The following is an 18,803-nucleotide window of genomic DNA, read 5'->3' as shown; positions in this document are numbered from 1 at the left end:
CTGTAGCCAGGCCTGGCTTGCTGGACATGTGACTTGTGAAGTCACACAGGGCCCTGTGTTCAGAGGTCCTCAGTCTTGGTTTAATGATCTGCTCTCATTGTCTTTCAGTTCTTAATAATTTTTGAACAAAGGGCTCACATTTTTATTTTGTACTGGACCCCACAGATGTTACAGCCAGTCCTACCCTTAGTATATTTTTCTGGATGAAACTGTGTTTATTAAGCATGTATCCTTGAGTCAGTATTAATCCTAATTACAGTAAAAATTTTAGAACGGAATCTGTCTGAATGCCTCTATTCTGTTTGAAACCAATGGCCGATGAATGATAATTGCAAATGATATCCACATCACTACAGGGGTTGTGGGAGTAACCCCTGCCACCCCAGCCCTGTCTGTCTCCTCTTCCTGGTCACTGAGAAGCCTCAGGCCTTGGAAACTCCTTGATGAGGTTTCCTGCTATTCCAGGAGTTTCACATCTATGCAGTTCACTGTTTCCAAGTGCCAGATCACTTCCTGAAGACCCTCACTCGACCAGGAACAGAACAGTCAGTGAGGACTTTGTGAGGCTATCTTTGCAGGAGAGGAGATGACGCCTCTTCTGCGATGTACGGTCCATGCCCGTGAGGGAGGCTGTGCCTGAATCACAGGCAGGGACTTGCGTGCCCATCAGGTCATGTTGCATCCCTCCCTGACTTGCTTGTTCTCACCACTGGCTGCTCTTGCTCTTGACTTTCTGTTCTTTCTTTCCTCTGTCTTTTGGAAGCCTCAGAGTTACCAAATACTGAGTGAGTCAATTTGTCTTTTGACTCTGCACATTCTTAAGGTGATGTGATGATCGTTTGTCAGTTGGAGCCTGACATCAAAGTTAGCTTAGATTGGGCTTATTTTGACATAGGGATCCGGTTGGGTATTCACAAAGAGCAAAGAAATAATTGGCCTCTGAGGATACTTGGATCTCTAGAGCTTGGGACTTTCAAACTAAGAATATGCTTTATTCTAGGATCACTGGGTTCACTCAAGCCCCAAACTAAAATACTGTAAGTCTGTTACCTAACCTGATTTCCCTAAGATATTGTAAATTCAAAGGTGTGGGCCAGTTTGAGTTGTGGCTTATTAGGACAGTTCTCATAGATTTGCCATAAGAACCTGATGGTGGATTCACCTCTGTGCTGGCAGAGAACGTACAGCTGGCTGATAGGTTGTGTGATAGGTTACAGTTCATACGTCATCTAAGGTTTTTTCCAGAGAGAGTCATTTACCTCTGATAGTATTCAAGTCTATAGCTACCTGTGTCAGATACACAGAAGAATAGAAAAAAAGAACCACACAAGACAAAATCTGGCTATTTACAACTACTGAAAATTAACTCAGAAGAAAATAAACATTTGATTTTTGTTTTCAATTTCGTTTCTTCCCATAATTCCATGAGAAACTAAAATAAAGGCAAATCAACTACTTAAAAAAATAGCAAAGCAGGACTTCCCTGGTGGTGCTAATGGTTAAGAATCCACCTGCCAATGCAGGGAACACGGGTTCGAGCCCTGGTCCAGGAAGATCCCACATGCTGCAGAGCAACTAAGCCTGTGCACCACAACTACTGAGCCTGCGCTCTAGAGCCCGGGATCCACAAGTACTGACGCCCATGAGCTGCAACTACTGAAGCCTGTGCTTCACAGCAAGAGAAGCCACCATAATGAGAAGCCTGCGCACCACAACAAAGAGTAGCCCCCGCTTGCTGCAGCTAGAGAAAGCCTGTGCGCAGCAACAAAGACCCAATGCAGCTAATAAATTAAAACATTAATTAAAAAAATAGCAAAGCAAATAAAATAAACTCTCTCTTATTTTCCTGCTATAATGAAACTATTAGAGAAATCTTATTGTTGGGTCTCAACTTTTAGATTTCCTGAATTTGTCTGACTTTGGCCATGAAAAATATCAAAAAGGGCACAAAAATGTTTGCTATTGAAGGAAGGAATCAAAGGTATGGGGACAGAAAAACCATGTTACCAAGTGAAAGGCACAGAATAAGATTGATAGAAAGTATCTTAATGTACAGGGTGGAGAGCTGAGTGTAAGGGGGAGGAAGTATGGTCCTGAAATGTAAAGCTGGGGTTGGTTCTGGGGACCCAACCATGGGCTAAACACCTGTGTGGACACAGAGAGGACATAAATGGGAGGAATAACATGGATGATTCAATCTGCTGCTCTGCTGGTGGCTTTAGTTCCAGTAAATTTAAACATGGTTTCCATCCTTCTTGCCATGTACTGTCATAGAACATGGTGGAAGGGTCTGGAATCAGAGAGAGAGGTGAAGATAGGTTAGATTTGTGAATATACAGAAGACTATGGGTATGACAGTCTGGGTGATAAACTGGGGGGCTTGTGTTTCTGTTGATGACTCAGTTGGGAGAGGTGAGGCTGATGGGTCCTCCTGAGAGCCTTGTGGGTGAAGGCAGGTCATCAGTTTCACTGGGATCAGGAGCTTCTTGGGCAACACTGTTCTTTCTGCAGATCCCAGTGGTGATGTCTCGGAAGCCTGCTTCTTTGGGTGGACTGGAGTGTAAGGGGCTGTGGGAGCATCCTCTCTCAGGTGGAGCTGTGGTGTGGGCAGCTCAGGGGGAGGAAGGCCAACCTGCCCCAGAAGTAGGACACTGTGGAGGCTGAGCACGAGGTATGGGGCTGCTGCCTCTGCCTTGTGGCTGCAGAGCCACGTAGAGTGACTATACTCATAAAAATGGGAGAGTAATCACCTTTTACTAAAATATTATTACCTGAAGAACTTACTAAAGGTCAAATTCTATATTAAAAAATTCTTTTTAGCATTTTACCATATATCTAAATACCTGGCTGCCTTTGATTTTTATATTCATGTTATACTTTTACTTAGATTCCTTTTTTTATCATTTTAGAGAATCTCTTTACCTTTTTTTTTAATGGAGGGGGGAAATAAACTCTCTGAATTTCATGTCTGAAAATATCCTTATTTTTTCCCCACACATTTGATTTATACCCTGGCCCATTCATAGAATTCTGAGGTCATATCCCTCTCACCCCAGTTGAGCATCTTAAAGGTACGGCCCTTTTGTTTTTTAACATTGAGTTTTACTGATGAGAAGTTTTATATCACTCAGATTCTTTTTATTTTATAGGCAGCGTTCTCCCCCTCTGCCATCTTTATTATTTTATGTTTGCTAACTCATAACATTTCATCAGGGTATTTTTTTAGTTATGGGTCGTTTCATTAATTCTGAGCTCTTTCAAAATTAAAAATTAGTTATGGGTATATCTCTAGCTTAGAGAATTTTTATTATATTTTTCTTTATTTTCTTATCTGAATTGTCAGTGTGTTCTGAAATGTTTCTTAAAAGGAAACTTCCATACCTCTTAATTTACATTTCCCCATTTTTGTATTTTTATTTCATTTATCATTAGACTTATTCAACTTTATGTTTTAGATCACTACATTGCCTTGAATTTATTTAGTCCTTCTGTTTATATTTTAATTTTAGCAATACTATTTTAATGCTCATCGATGCTATATTTTCCTTAGATTCATTATTTTTCATGGCAGCAAGTTCCTGTTTTATAAATGTAACACTTTTTCCAGTAGTTTCGTGAAATAGCTCTATTTCTTCTTGTCTCAGTTGTCTTGCTTCTACACTTGCACAAATTTCCCTAAAATTTCTAGTGATTTCTGGTTGTCGATTAATATACATGGATGAAAGATAAGGTTGCTTATTATCGGTAGCTTGTGTGGGGTCCTCTGTACTTGAATAGATTCCCCTTTCCGACCTCTTCCTTGACTGGGAAGGCTGGGTGAATGGGCTTAAAGAGCTTAGCAATCAGTGTTCCTTGTACAATTCGCAGGTGAAATCCAATGTCTCCAAGAAAAGAGGGCCCTGCTCTGGGGGTAGAAAGCTTTCCTGTAGTTCACTCACCGGCCTCTGTCCTCACCTTCCATGAGATGTGGAGCCCAGGGTTACCTCAAGTTCTATTCTGCTGCTTCTCAGGGTCTACAGCTAATCCTGGAGGCTTTCTTAGACAGGTGGCATTGGAAAAGAGTTCTCTGACCTCACTCTGTGTGTAAAAGCCCCAGCTGCTAACAACATCCCTTAGAAGAGGGAGATGGGTCCCAACAAACCCAGCTGCTCAGAATGTAGTTCTTTAATGAATTACACTGACAGCTTCTCCTTGGCTTATGGTTGGTGCTTTAGCTGGAATGTTCCCTCTGGCTCTCTTGGGAAGAGTGGAATTTCCTTCTGTTGTCTTGGGCTGTAGTATCTCGCCTGTTATAATGTAACCATTCCTCTTACCCCATCTGCTTAGTTCTTCATGCTTTGGAGTTTCTCAAAATTTCCAGTCCATTGATGGCACTCTCTCTTGTTTTCCTGGGCTATTGTGTTTTCATTCTTTACATAACATTTTTTCTGTTATTTTGATGGGACTTTGGGACATGAGGGAAGGGCAAGTCTTTGTGTAGGTTTGTAAGGTCATTCCACTGTATTACACAAGAAACCAACTTGTATTTAACCTGTTAAATGTTACAGAACCACGGGGCTTCCAAATGGTTTGTGGCCTGGATTCAGTGTTGAGGGAAAGTGGTTTTGGTCAAATAAAACTATTTAAGCATACACAGCATATTTCATATGTAAAATAATTTTGACAATAGCTGGCAAGATTATTCACTGCTGCAGCAGAAAATGGATTTTATTGAGTGATTGTGAATCTTGCTAAATCACCTTGTGGTTTATCAGCTGCCCTGAGCCTAGTCGAACTCAGTGAAGGGTTTGTTGAAACCTTCATTTTGTTGAAACTGATTGCTGGTACATTAAGGAATTTAGTCTTAAGCATATGATGTCTGTTTTTATCAAAATATATATAACTCTACAAAACCTACATAAAGTAAATATACATAGATTTCAGCTCATACCATCTGTGAATGGGGGGATTAGGTGTCTGTAGATTAGAAATTTATTACCAGCAATTACTAATGGTGTCAATATGCCCTTTTACTTTTCATAAACTGTAGAGAATATTTGATGCCAGCATGCTGCTAAATTAATCTATATAAGAATTTCTGTCCAGGCTTAATGCCATGACTTTAATGTTGGTTTAGGACTAACTGCCTTATCAGTTAACTATTTTTTTGTTATGTTGACTTTTTCTTTGAAAACAAATATATAAATTTGAATATCCATCTAATGTTTTATAATCTTGGGTTTTAATAATAAATAGTATGGTTTTTTTCTAGCTGAAAAAAAATTTTTTTTTAACTTTTTAATTCATGTTGGAGTACACCCGATTAACAATGTTGTAATAGTTTCAGGTCACAGCAAAGCGATTCAGCCGTACATATACATGTATCCATTCTCACCCCCTCCCCCAATTTTTTTTGCTGATGAAATATTTCTAATAAAGGTTCATACTTAAATGTTTTAGACTTACTAGATTTAAGAAAAAAATTAAAAATAGACCTATCTTTCGACTCCATGTCATCAGATTATATTGCTCCCCCCACTCAGTTGTTAGGTTTATAGACCTCTGGGTGGCTCTCCTTTATTCCTCAGTTTTTAAAAATAATATTTATTTATTTGTTTATTTATTGGCTATGTTGGATCTTAGTTGGTGGTACTCGGGATCTTTCGTTGTGACACGTGGGCTTCTCTCTACTTGTGGCACGTGGGCTTAGTTGCCCCGTGGCATGTGGGTTGTGGGATGTGGGATCTTAGTTTCCGACCATGGATCGAACCTGGCATCCCCTGCATTGCAAGATGGCCTCTTAACCACTGGACTACCAGGGAAGTCCCTCAATAGCTTTAACTCAATAGATGTCTGGGTGGTTTCCCTGCATTTCTCAATAGCTTTAACTCCTAAATATGGCCATGCTTTCTAATACTACATCTGTATTCATTCTTGAAATTTTCATACACATGTAGATGACCTTTCCATCACACTGACCTCTTTATCGAAGTGCCTTCACCCAGTGATTTATTTCTCACCTCATTGCCTCTCTTAGCCACCCCTGTTGTCATTACTAATAACTGAGGTTCTCCAGAATCTCACTTTCAAGCATCCTTCTCTCTGACCATCTTCCCTTCTTTTTCTAGGTCACTGCCTCTGGTATCCCAACCGCAGCTTTTCTTTGACTCTACCTGGGTGTCCAATCCATTGATCCTATCATGTTTTCATTTTCCCTTACCTCTTTGATGTCATTGCTCAGCTTAAATTTTGGGGCCAGTGGCCAGTGGCCAGTCATTATAATTGCTGCCTTGCACATGCTCTCAAGTATTGATACCTTGCCCCTGTCTCAGCTCATCCTACTCAATTAGCTAAACCATAAACCTGCCTAAATACAAAGTTTTGCCTCTTTCATGCCTACACCTGTGCAGCTGAACGTGGCTGGGAGAAAAACGTGCTACCACACAAACTTGTCTTACTTTAAATTTGTGATAACAAATCTCAAGTGGCCAGGTAATCTTACACTCTTGGGTCACTTTTTTTCATTTGTTTCCCTTTTCTCAAAACTCCCTGTCTTCATCTCCCATCCTCTGTTTCGGACCTTGTTTCCTACTTTACTGGGATAATGTAGACAATCTGAAGTGGAAACCCACAGACCAAGACCAACAACTGCAGAGCAGGGATACCTTTCTGTTTTGTTCACTGACCATCTGCAACACACAGTGCATAGTTTATAGTGAGTGCTCAATAAATATCTATTGCACAAATAAAGAGAATGATTGTCATTCTAAAGGAAGCATTGAAAAATATTAATTGAAAAATTGCTGTGAGCACTGTCTCTTCTCTCTGGCTAGGTCACTGCTGCTTTCCATGCCCATGTTGGAACTCTTGGTCTTCCGCCACTGAACCATCCCTTGTTCATTGCTCCGTATTATAGTGAATGGCATGACATCAGCTCAGTCATTCAAACCCAACACCTGGGTGATTCATTCTTCAGGCTGATTTGACCCACTCCTCCCCAGGTTAGGTCTACTTTTAGAAATTTATTATAAAGTCAGACCATTTCTTTGCACCCTCACTTAAAACACCACTATAGTTCAGTAGTCTCTGAACAGTTTTGGCACATAAAAGGGCAAGTCAATTTCAGTTCCTTAATTAACGTCATTCATTGGCTTTGCACTCCGTTTAAAGTAATATTCAGTCTATATGTTTTAACCAACAAAGCTCTGCAAGTTCTGGCATCTGTCTACCTCTTCAACTCACATACTATTCCATCCCTGCTGGCATTTGACAGCTCTTTAGAATATATCAAGCCCCACAATGCCGAGGAATCTCTGCATTTGTTTTTCTCTCTGCCTAAAATGCTAGCTTTTTGGATGTCTGGTTCTAGTTTTACCCTCAGGTTTCAGATCAAATATCATTTCCTCAGAGAGGCTTTGTTGATCACTCCCTGTAATATATCTCACCCCCATTTCTCTAATATATTCTCTGCCTTTTTTCCATAGAACTTCCCAGAATCTCTATTTATTTTACTTATTGATTTTATTATTTGTTTATATGTAAGCTCCCTAATCCCTGGGCCATGCCAGTCTTGTTTTTTCTGAGATGAGAGCTTACTATAAATATATGATATAAAAGTGAAAGATGTATCAAGGGAACTTTTGCAATCTGTAGAATCTAGAGCATATTATCATAAGAGATAAAACTTCAGGGACCGTTTTTAGGTAGTTTTGAATGCCATGAAGGGGGGTATGTGGGGTTTGTTTTTTGGGGGGATTTTTTTTTGCAGGTAATAAGGCAGCTAAAGAAGGTTTTTAGTGAAGGTGTTGAAATAATTTATTCATTTATTCATTCTTTCTTTTAGCACATGTGCCAGGAACTGTTCTTTGATCTTGGGAAACAAAGGTGTCTAAGACACGTGTCCTGACCTCAAGAACTCTGCAGAGAGCTGAACTGGCAAACACATGATTTAACACAGTGGCATGAGTGTTGTGTACAATTGTACTCATAATATTATTCAAACACTTACTATGCCTAACTAACTCTGCTTGGAGCTGATCAGAGCCATTTTTTTTTATTCCATGTGGTTTCTATTATGATGGTCACTTCTTTGAAGCTATATTTAGTAGGCATCTGTGATAGCATTTGCCCACAATTCCTCCTTTTAATAAATGCCATTTCCAACATTCATGTGGCTATTAAAAAGGCTGTAATTTTCTTCACGTTCTTACCACTCTAGCCACAGTCAGATAGCTCTAGGCGGGCACCTGATCAATATGCCCCCTCTGTCTCTCCGGGGAATCTTTATATTTAAGACCCAGAGGCTCAAAGTTTGCTTTTGTATGTTGATCTAAGATGTAGGAGCTAAGTAGGTTGGCTGTGTATGACCGTGTGACACTGTAGTCCTGGAAGACCAGGAATCATGTTTCCCAGCAGGTGCAGAAAGCCAGATGCAAAGAAAGATAAAGGATGTGGAGAGATGAGAGATGGAGAGAGACGTGTTGGGTTTCAAGTGCCTGCCTCCACGTGATGCTGAAACCCAGCCTCATTACTGCACTTCCTGTGGATTGGTCATCCAACCCATTCTGGAATCCATAAGCCAATATATCCACATTTTTGTCCAAACTAGAGATTTGACTGAGCCATACTTTTTTTGCAATATTATTTTTTTCAGTTTTATTGTGATATAATCGACATACAACACTGTGTAAGTTTAAGGTATATAGCATAATGCCTTCATATACATGTATTGCAAAATGATTACCACAGTAGGTTTAGTTAACATCTATCATCTCATATAGTTACAATAAAAGAGAAAAATTTTTTAAAAAATCCCTAGAAAAAGTTAGATTTTTAAAAAAAGAAATATTGTTGAATTCTCAAAAGGAATCATGGGAAAAAATGGAAAGTAATTCCAATATATACAGTGAAATTATCTTCAAGTTTAAAAAGCAAGAAAAAGACATTTCTGTGCAAACCAAAACATGCAGAACTTGTCACCACTAAAATACAGGTATTGCTTATGCTGCTGAGAATAATCCCAGGTGCATGGTTGGAGATGAATGAAGAGAGAAGAGCAATAAAAATGGTAAATATGTGGCTACATATAAATGTATGCTAATGGCATAAAATAAAAATAAAAAATATATGTGTATATATTTCATATATAATATTATATTATATGCTATATAGATAATTATAATACACAACAATAAAAATAAAAGCCAAGGGTGATAAGTGGTATCAGAGTATTCTAAGTTCCTTGCAAAATCTGAGATGAAGGAAAAATACCAATTAATACTTAATGTAGATGAGTGAAGTATTAATTTTATAATATCTGAGTAACCACTAAAAGAATCTTAAAAGTGTGTATAACTTTCAGGCTAACAGAGGGAAAAGTAGAATAAATTTCAATCAACCCAAAGGAAATAAGAGAAAAATGAACATAATCTTGGCAGAATAACTAGAAACAGGACAGAAACAAAATCAGATGATTTTTTTCTACAAGATATTAGAGTTATTGTATAGTTCTAGGCATTATGATATTGCAATGATGGTATAATAGATTAATGAAATAAAATGTAGTTCTAGAAATAGGCCCATACATATATGGTCCCTTTGATTTATGATTCTCTTAGGGTGGAATCAGAGTAAGGCTAACTAAGTAGTAGTGTTCACCTAGGATGGTCCAATGTATCCACAGCCAATTTGAAGATATCCTTGCCCTAGAGACAGAAATGTGGACATCCTCTCTTTAGATCATCAGTGCCAAAATGCAGTGCCAGGTGTGCACTATGAAATTTCCTCATTCTTCTGTCATGAACACCCTGTGTTAGTTACCCATTATTTATAAATGATAAAAGGCTAAAATAAAGTAATTCTTACTCAACTGAGGGACAGCCTCCCTCTTACGGTGATTTCTACATACATGTACTACTTCCACCATGAATTGATTTAATTATTTCCTTTGAGTCATGAAGTGCTTAACTGTTTGTGCTAAGTATCACCTGTATTGTACTCCTACAACGATATTTTCAAGACTGTGGACAGTTCTACCTAACATCAAAATAGTTGCGTTAATAGACTATTATATTGAGCAATATACATTCCTTAGCTAAAAGTATTTCCATATGGTATGCTAGTATTTCTCACTTGTGACCTTGATGTTTGCATGGAAATTTAACTACAAGCTTGTATGTTTATCTGAAAACTGTTTCAAAGTGGATACTAAATATTCAAAATTAGATTAAATACTAAATCTACTTTGGTATCTCTAATAAAGAGATATTTTCTCTATATCAGAGGAGAGATTAATAGGTATTAGGCAAGATATTCCATCACTTGTCATCTGCTAGTTAGACATTATTTGCCTATATTATTAAAAGCTGAGAGAATTTAGTGTCTAAAATTCAGCTCCAGAATTTAGAATGATTATTTTTTAATTGTGGTATTTTCATTATTCTTAATCTTCATTACAAAACTACTTTCTTTTTTTTAACTTTCCATACCTGGATTATATTCTATAATATACAACAAGGTGAATTAGTCGCCTTTTATTGTGTATTACAAATGAGTATCATAAGTTAATTTTATATTGAATTATATTGAAGAAGGGCCAAAGAGCCTTTCAAAACAGGAGTGTGAATTTCTTATTTGCTAGGCCTGTATGGTTGTGTTTGGATGTGTGGCTAAGATTGTTTGCATTGATGGGTTGTTGGTGAGGGGCAGGTGACCTGAAGTAAACAGGGAGTTAATACACACCTTTGTAAAAGTGCATATATCCTAGTTGGGTTGTGCATCTTGTATGCAGTCCTTTCATGTATAGTGAATGATTAAATCTATGTAATATATTTGACATTTGTGCATATCAAACTCAATAAATAACTGATACTTTTAAGCATTGCCATTCACATTGCTTCCTTTCCTGTTGAGCTCAGCCTTCCAATGAAATCTCAGTTCTGATTGGGAATGAGAGAAAGTTTAGGGCAGGCCTTGGCATGGTCCTGAGGTGGAGTAAGTTTGAATAACCAGAGAACAGTTTAAGTTCTGTGAACAGAAGCGTCTGACCAGAATACATCAAACAGATGTGTGTCCCCTTCTCACTTATGCATGGAAACCTAGACGTTGCATTGTAACCTATTTGTTGCCAAAGCCAAAATGCATAACAGAGCCTAGAGGTGTAAATGCAGCAGAAAAAAATTTTTTTCCTCCATTCTACTTCTATTTAGAAAAATAGAATGAGCGAAAAGGCAGGGGTTCTGGTGGGGGTGGATACCAAGTGAGATTCTATCAATTGGTAATGCTGACATCAAGTTAAAATAGGGCTGTTTCAGAAAAATAAGGTACTTTGGAGACAACTGATTTTCAAGTGGATAGTCTCTCATTTATTTGCTGATAAGTCAATGCCCATTAACTGCCTATTTATGAAAAATGGGTGGCGGTGGAGAGGGTGAGTGTTTGGAAGGTTGTGATCTCATGCAAATTTTTAATAAGACCTAATTAAAAACAGAAAATTGAAACATATGCAGATTTAGAATGAATTAATTCAGTCATCAGATCTTAATGCCAGTTTTGAACTAAAATATTCTACAGATGGTAATGTGCCATATGCCAATTAATATTGAAGATAATTATGGTGTGAGTGAAAAATACATTTGATTGACACCACCTCCATTATAACTAGAGTGTAACAGCCTGTGTATTTATTAATGTAACAGAAAGACTATATAATGAGAAAGTCCTGAGATTCTGGAAATTTTTTTAAAATTTTGTTTCCTGATACCTTTCTACTGAGGCTAGTACTTACCTCTGAGGAAAGGAAGTAAGAAGTAACTTACTCCCAAGTAAGTAATTAAGTAAGTAATTTTTTAAAGCAGAATGCCTTGCTGTCTGTTTGCTGTGTGACCTGAAGCAAGGATTCTTAACCTGGAATCAGTGGAACCTTAGAAGGTCAGCCCACGGATGGGTAAACACCCAAGAATATTATGTAAAATTTGATGTTTGTGTGTATACATGTGCTTTTGGGTTTTTTAACCAAGAGATTCCATAGCTTTCATCAGATGAAATGAATCTATTATTAAAATATTTTCTACTGTTGCATGATTACTCATTCCCTTAACTACTCACTTATTATTGAATAATAAACAACTATGATGAGCTACCAAGTTACTCATGGTTTTGCTTTTATCTAGTGGACGTTAAAATTAAAATGTATTTTGAGACAGTCATCATTGCTATTTAGTTAGCACTCATTCTCCAGCTCATTAATTATGGCCATGTTCTATATAGGACAAGGTTACAATAGCCCTAACTTCCATGTATTCACATAATGTATAATACAAATTTGCACCTGGTAATTAATGATTTATGTTCTCTAGATTGTTTTTAGAAATTTTTAAAAATAATGTTATCTTCCTATATATTTATGTTTTTAAAATAAATATACTTGAACTGGTAACAAAATTATAATTAACGAAAAAGGAAACATATCAATGCAGGGGCTGTCTCAATATATAGTATATTCATGAAGTTAAAGACTGCAATTTATAATAAACTGTATTAAGAGAACATTTATTAGTTTTATAATCAGAAAAAATAAAGCCAATAAAAAGATGCAACATGCATATTCTATCAAAAATGTATGCTATAAAAGTATCTGATAAAAATAGTAAGAACAGTGGTGGTAATAATAAACATAAATATATAAAATAATATAGAAATATATAAAAGTAATGATAAACTTGAAAATATTAGCTAACACCACCTTTGGGTAGATCATTAAGGGCGGGGTTCGGTCAGGAAAACAGAAGCCACTCTGTATCTGGGTCATATAGGGTTTAATACAAACAAGTTTGCATGATGGAGAGTTAGAAGGTTGGGGCGCAGAGGCCAGGGAAGTGCTGCTGAAGGTTGGGGAAGCTGTCATCAAAGGTGGGACGAGCCCACCCTGAAAATCTGCACCTGGATATGCAGTGCAGGTGGTTCTCAATTCCTTGCCTGGAAGCTGCTGCAGTTCTCCAGTGCTTTTGTAGCGCTCCCAAGAGCTATCCCAGTCTGCGGTGGAAATTTCCACAAATTTTCTGGGAAGCTGACGTGAATCCCTCATCTGCCCTCACATCAGCTTGCAGTCAACTCCAGAGAATGTCTTCTTCTGCTTCTCCTACTTTCTAAGTCTTCTATGAATTCCTCGTATGGGGATACTGTACTCTAACCGAGATCACATAAAGAAGACTCTGGGACACAGTTCCCAGCCTTAGAAGAAAATGTTAGGCCACCCATCACAGTAGGCTACATAGATCCCAAGCACTTTTATGAATACTTTGCGATCATTATCTTATTTAATCCTCCTGGCAACCCAATCTTGTAGGTACCATTATCATTCACATTTAGTAGATGAAGTGTTGAACGTTAAAGTGATTAAGTGCCTTGCCCAAAGTCCTACAGCTAGTAAGTAGAAGATGAGTGATGTGAAAAAGTGTCCATAGGATTTCGAAGCCTCTGTATCTAATCACTGCCTTATCCAGTTTCTTCTTTTGCATTTCGTTTACATTAGTAATATTATTGATATCAATTACATATGAATTAAATTCTCTGTTGGTGACAGATGCTAATATACTTTGTTTGCAACTTGAATGCCCCAACTTTAGCCTTTGAGTGCAAACAGGTCACATTAAAATTACCTACAATATATTTTATCAATTTCGAAGTCCTTGGCCTAAAATTTCCGCAAATGTTTTTGTTCCAAGACAGGAGTGCTGTTGCCACTTCCACTGTTTCAACTGATTTGTTCCAACAGCCAAAATCTCCCGAGGATCCCTGGCTAAAGGAAAGCTTGAAAACCACTGAAGGAGCAAATGAGGAGGGAGGCCCACGCTACAGGCCTGACTCCTAACTGAAAAGGGAGCAGGCGAGGCTGTTTAGTAGAAGCTGCCCAGGCGGGTACCCTCCAAACCTTCTTCCCAAAGTTCAGGGCAGCCTCTGAACCTAAGGCCTAGGCTCTGGGGAGGGCTCTCCTCACTGAGGGGTGAGATGGGGACCGGGTCCTGGTCCTCCGGGCTGGGAAGGACCTCTGTACTGTGGCTCCAACATCCCCACTGGGTCTGAGGCTGAAGTGTCTGGTGTGGTGGGAGAGGCAGGAGGGTGGGGTTTCTGGCAACAGTCACGATGCAGTAGATACAGAGATACCCTGGTACACTGCAGCCATCTCCCGGGACGCTGGGGCGGCACCCATGGCGTGGCAGGGTTCCCGGGCTCCGGGGTCGGCGTCCCAGGACAGGCTTGGGGTGGTAACCAAAAAGCCACATCGGTGTTTCTTCCTGGGGACAGCTGCGGGGGCGACAGCATCCCGGGGCCGGAAGAGAGTGACACCCAGGGACCCCTATTGGGGAGCCTGCTCCCCAGGCGCTTGGGCACCGCCAGGCTCGGGGCAGGCAGACAGGGTCCCCGGACCTGCCCCGGGTGAGCCCGCGCCCGCGCCCGCGCGGAGCTACCGTCGGGCAGAGCGGGCAGCGTAGACGGAGAGCGGTGTTGCAGCGCCGCCTGGCGTGCGCGCGGCCGGCAGGTGGCCCAGCGGGGGAAGGCTGGGAACAGCGTCGCCCTGTCGGTGAGGCTCTGGCACCCAGGGAATTCCATGGCACAAGTCTTACTCTCAGGGTAAGACTGGTAAATGAACCCCGCTCTTCCTCCCGGAAGGGAAGCGTAGGACATTCCCTAACGCTTCTCGGCCTCCGTCCCTGACACTGGCCCGCTCTTCTAGAATACTCTTTTCCTTACGTGGCCGGTCCCTACGGAGCTTTATGCGGTCGGGCTGCTCTGTCCCAACTGACCTTCAGCTCCTTTCTCATCTCCTCAATCTGTCGGCCCCTTGGTGCTGTCTGTGTGGGTCTCAGTCTTAGTGGAGGAAACCAGCCTTTTCATTGTCCGTTGCATCTTTGCAAATCTAAGGATTTAAACGTTCATGTCTGGGAAAGAGGTTTCTGTCAAGTTCAAGTCCTCGAAATCATTAAAGTCTGAATGCCAGTGGATATATACATGGATTGAGGGAGAACCAGTGTAGTTCCTCTTATAAATACAGTGATTTAGAACTAGACCCTTGCTCAACCAAGATACCCAGCACATCCAAATTGCAAACATTAGCTCTTTTCATTTTGTTTATGACGGCTTTTGTCCTGTGTCTTTAATCTCATATATTCATTCGTGGACTATAAGAGTATCCAAAACTAGCTACTAAACGGATGCAATTAAAAAAAATTAACAGTGAATACTTGGTTTATTATGACTGGATGGTCCATCTTCTTAAGACAATATAGGGATTCTCTCTCTGTCTCTGTCTCTCTCTCTCTCTCCAAGAAGAAGACATCATTTGAATCCACAGTGAGATGGCTGCCACCAACAAGCCGACATGGAGCCTCTCCTCTGTGCTTGGCAGTGGTAGCAATTCGGAGCCTGAGAGCTGGATGAAACATTAATCCTGACCTTCAACGTAGCAATCACAGAAGAGCAGGCTCCAGCCTGGCTTTGGGGAGGAAGCTGAGGATGCAGAAGGAGAGAAGACATAAAGTGCTTTAAGGATGAGGAGAAGGAAGAGTACTCACACTTAGCTTGCCACGAAGACACCATATGTCCCGAGGGATAATTGTTCTTCAGATTTGTTTGGAGCTTTGAAGACGGATCCCTCACTTCTGAGCATGAGAACATTTCTGGGATATAAGCCAGTGCATTCCTCTGCTGACCTCCCCATGCCATCTCCCCCTCCCCCTTTCTCCCCCTCTTCCCATGAGGAAAGATGAGCAGTCCTCTTGCCATTTTTCCTCTCAGGTATATGAACATGGTAACTCCAGTTTGGGGTGCTGGAAATGGGAATTTGACCCTGAAAGTGGGATGGGACACCCCTTGAGAATATCCTCACTTGCTCCCTGCCACAGCACAGAGATGTTAGAGTTTGCAATTCCTTGAAATAATGAGGGCAATAGCTTCAAAGACTCCTCTCCTGAGTAGAAGGAGCTCTGATGATAACCTCAAACTTATTTATTTCATACCACTGTTGAATTTATAATCTCCAGCTCTCAACACAATGCAAGGAGAATGGCAAATAGAAAACGAACTTTTTTATGGCCAGAGGATAGTGACAGGAGCTCCTGCCCTCTGGATAGCTGGTGGAAGACACTAAATGATAATGATAGGAAGGAAAATGGATTCCACCGAAATGATGTGTCTCCGGCTTCCTTTTTCATGAAGAGGATGGAAGATGTAGCCTGGACTGGAAAAATTCATTATGAATCTCAAGATCCACCAAGTCTCTAGAGATGGAATAATCTGCCTCCACTCACTCATGGAAGACTCAATCTCTTTTTCAGACAATATGAGAGCTTATTTTCACTTGGTGAGAGCCTGAGTTCAAAGGAAGACTGAGGAAGCAAGAAGATGCCACTAGCATCATGGGTGAAAAGGAGAGGTAGAAATGGGTTCTGTTTATTTGATTTTGGGTGATAACACCCAAATAAAGTCTTTCTGACTGAAGCCTGAAATCCTCTTACTAAGGGATAAAGTCTTAGTGAGAAACTAAGCTTAAATGCAAATTCCAAGGAAGAAATCTATATGAGAATATCGTAGAGAAATAAAAGTGGCCGATTAAAGGTTGTTTTCTGAGTTCAGGTTAGGGAGGTATACTAGGAAATACTCATGGTGATGAAATTTGTAGTGTAGAAGCAACAGGCATAGTATGTCCTTTCAGTTAGTATTATATAGAACAAGCAAATTAGAAATGGAAAAATAAGTAAATAGAAATGAAATGAGAAAGAACATAGGAAACCCTGCTAATAAGTCAACATAGAAATTAATGATACAAGGTAAAAAATAAAGATTCAGAAGAGTCAACTCTGAATGTGAAGGTGATTAGGATAAATTTTACCAAATTATTTATCTTCAGTTTTTTTATTTATGCATAAGATTCATATATGATAAAAGTTCTTCCTGTGTTGCTAAAAGTTATTTCAATAACTGTAAAATAAAAACTATATATGATAATAAAGCTTAATATAATTTGGTAAAAAAAAAGACAATATAGGGACACTTCAGTTTATTTTAAATGGAAAAAAACCCAGAAATTTTGTATCTAACTTGAAAGTTAAAAAAAAAAAAGTGCATGAGATCTTCAGAGATTTCTGGGTAGAAATTGCGATAGCTTTAAAGCCCTGTTATCTGACCTAATTTTGCTTTATCAGAGAGCCCAGGACTTCTGTGACGAGAGTAGTTTAGTTGGTCCTTCTATTTATTTTTCTCTCTATTTTCTCCTAGCTTTTGTAATGTACAATTAATTTAAATAGAATATAATGCATCTTTTCTACAGAAGCCAAATCTAAAATGTTTTAAATTATGTTCCACTAATGTGTAATGGGGTTTTAATTGAATCTTGCATTGCTTTACCACGTAGAGGAATGACCTCTTAAGTTATAACTGTAATAATTGAGACTTTAAATAACAGAAGTAAAGAAGACGGTTTGCTTACCTGTTTTTTAGAATATAAAAAGTCTTACATTTGTCTGACAAATATATTGCTTCACAGTGTGTTTATAGTTGAAATTCTTTGCTCTTTTTAGCTCCAACTTTATGTTGTCTGCATATTTTTGAGATACTTTGAATTATTTTATCCATGTCTCTGAGATCAACTTGGAATCTGTTTAGCCTCTACTCAGATAAATCCATGTGTTCCTAGACTATTATGTCAACAAATATCCCTGAGATATGACAGCAGTTTCTTGTGTAGGAGTTCAGAAGAGTGTGTTTTGCTGGGCTAAGAAATTTATGGATGCTTTAATTGTTGTTTATTAGGACAATAAGGGATTTTAATTTCTAGTATTTTCCTGGGGTCAGTAAACCAAATATTCATTCATTCATTCATTCAGCATCACCTAAGCTCTAGGTAGAAAGTAGAGCCCAAGGAGAGAGTAGAAATCAAACCAGTCCTTGGTCTTAGTGCTGTAGTAGGGGAGGAGGAGAGACAGACACAAACTGATGAGCAAATATTAAATGGGGGAATTCTAGAGGGTGCTAAATGCTGTGAAGAAAATAAATAAGTGATAAAATTTATGATGATTGGTTAGGGTAAGCTTTTTTAAGAAGAGATCATTAGAGACTGAATGACGACAAGCCAGCCCTCTGAACATCCCAGAAAAGAGCATTCAAGGCAGAGGAAATAGGCCACCAGCGCAAAAAGACAATGGGATGGGGAATTTCCAGTATGCCTTCCATTAGCACTCCTAATGTGATACCCACTGTATCACTAGAACCACTGCCTCTCACAGAATCTGAACTTAAAATGGCAATTGACAGACTAGAATTCTGGGCTAAAACCAACAAGCTGAAATGTGACTAACGTGAATGTAAACTTCACAAACCCAGTTACACAGCACAAAGTGATGTTCACATGGCTTGGCAGCCATTTGTCAGAGAACAGTCTGGAGATTCTAATTGACCACAAATTGGAGCTTGCTCTTTGCTGTTCCTGACAGGCAAAAACAATGTGTAGATATTACCCTTAGGCAGATTTCCCCCCAATTTAAAGCATCATTAGAGCTGCTCAGAAATGGAACTCTCCATCACTTCACTCATTAAAAAGGAAGGAAGGGGAGGGGGGAGGGGTGGAGTGAGGGAGGGAAGGGAAGGAAGGAAGGAAGGAAGGAAGAAAGGAAGAAAGGAAGGAAGGAGAACAAGTTAGAATGAATACCTATCAGGGCTTTTGGAAAAAGGAGCTCCTGTTGGAGAACCAGTTTAAGATATTGTTTGATTTCTGTGAAGCTGTGACTTGTTACTTGTTTCTTTCATTCCAACATTTTCTTCATTTGGGG

General features: G+C 39.4%; 1 protein-coding gene across 1 annotated transcript in view; it reads left to right on the top strand.

Annotated features, from left to right (window-relative positions):
* Positions 1–18,803, top strand: part of LOC130853882 (uncharacterized protein C8orf34-like) — a 111,244-nt gene that overhangs the window by 46,289 nt on the left and 46,152 nt on the right.

The sequence above is a fragment of the Hippopotamus amphibius genome, chromosome 5 (assembly GCF_030028045.1).
Source record: "Hippopotamus amphibius kiboko isolate mHipAmp2 chromosome 5, mHipAmp2.hap2, whole genome shotgun sequence".
Classification (NCBI taxonomy): domain Eukaryota; kingdom Metazoa; phylum Chordata; class Mammalia; order Artiodactyla; family Hippopotamidae; genus Hippopotamus; species Hippopotamus amphibius.
Note: the sequence above shows the minus strand (reverse complement) of the source record. Positions and strands in the feature narration are given on the sequence as shown.